Genomic DNA, 1,160 nt, shown 5'->3' with positions numbered 1-1,160 from the left:
ACAACAACAACATCCGGCCGGCGGCACGCCCCGCCCCGCGCCGCACGGGAAGCGCGAATGGGCGGCGGGGGCGGGTGCTGCGCCGCCGGGTGAATCGCGGCGATACGGCTTCGTGGGTTTGGGTGGGTGTTAGTGCCTTTTTTTTTTCTCTCCGCTCTCTTTAGCCCCTTTTGGGACTTCGACGGAAGCAGTGGGGCGGATTGGGTGCCTGCTCTCAGCCGATGGTTGTCTATTGGGCCTTCTGGCTTAGCTGAGGGCTTTGTGAGGGTAGTGGTCTCAGAGTGGCTGTGCTGCTCACGTGGGGGCTGTGCAGAACGTGCGCCTGTCACTTGGTGTGGTGAGTGTGTCTGAGTGCAGCAGCCTTCCGGTAGCTTGCCCAGTCCTCTATGCATGGAGGGCAACACAGAGAAATTGCAGGAGAACGGTCCTTTTTGGATGACGTGTTAAAACAAACCATGAAGCCCTGAAAGTGAATGAAATTCTCTTTCTCTCCACAGTTTATAGAATCGTTAATGTTGGAAAAGACCTCTAAGACCATCTGGTTCAACTGCCAGCCCATCATCATCATGCCCACTGACCATGTCCCTAAATGCCACATCTACACGTTCCCTGAATGCCTCCAGGGACAGTGACTCCACCATCTCCCTGGGCAGCCCGTTCCAATACATCACCACCCTTTCTGAGAACAAATTTTTCCTAATGTCCAACCTGAAATTTCCCCTGTGCTCTGGACCCTTCACAACTTTGCTGCCCTTCTCTGGACACGCTCCAGAGCCTCTGTCTTTCCTGTTGTGAATGGCTCAAAACTGAACACGGTACTGGAGGTGCAGCCTCACCAGTGCTGAGTACAGGGGGACGATCACCTCTCTGCTCCTGTTGGCTACGCTATTTCTGATACAAGCCAGGATGCCACTGGCCTCCTTGGGCAACTGGGCATACTGCTGGCTCATGTTCAGACAGCTGTCAGCTAACACCCCTAGATTCTTTTCCTCTGTGCAGCTTTCCAGCCACTCTTCCCCAAGCCTGTAACAATTCATGGGGCTGATGCGACCTAAGTGCGGGATCCAACACTTGGTCTTGCAGGGCCTTGGCCCATCAACCCAGCCTATCCACATCCCTCTGTAGGGCCTTCCTACCCTCAGGTGGATCCACACTTCCTC

This window comes from Numida meleagris, chromosome 4, assembly GCF_002078875.1.
Source record: "Numida meleagris isolate 19003 breed g44 Domestic line chromosome 4, NumMel1.0, whole genome shotgun sequence".
NCBI lineage: Eukaryota > Metazoa > Chordata > Aves > Galliformes > Numididae > Numida > Numida meleagris.
The sequence above is the reverse complement of the archived record's forward strand: the minus strand, read 5'-3'. Positions refer to the sequence as shown.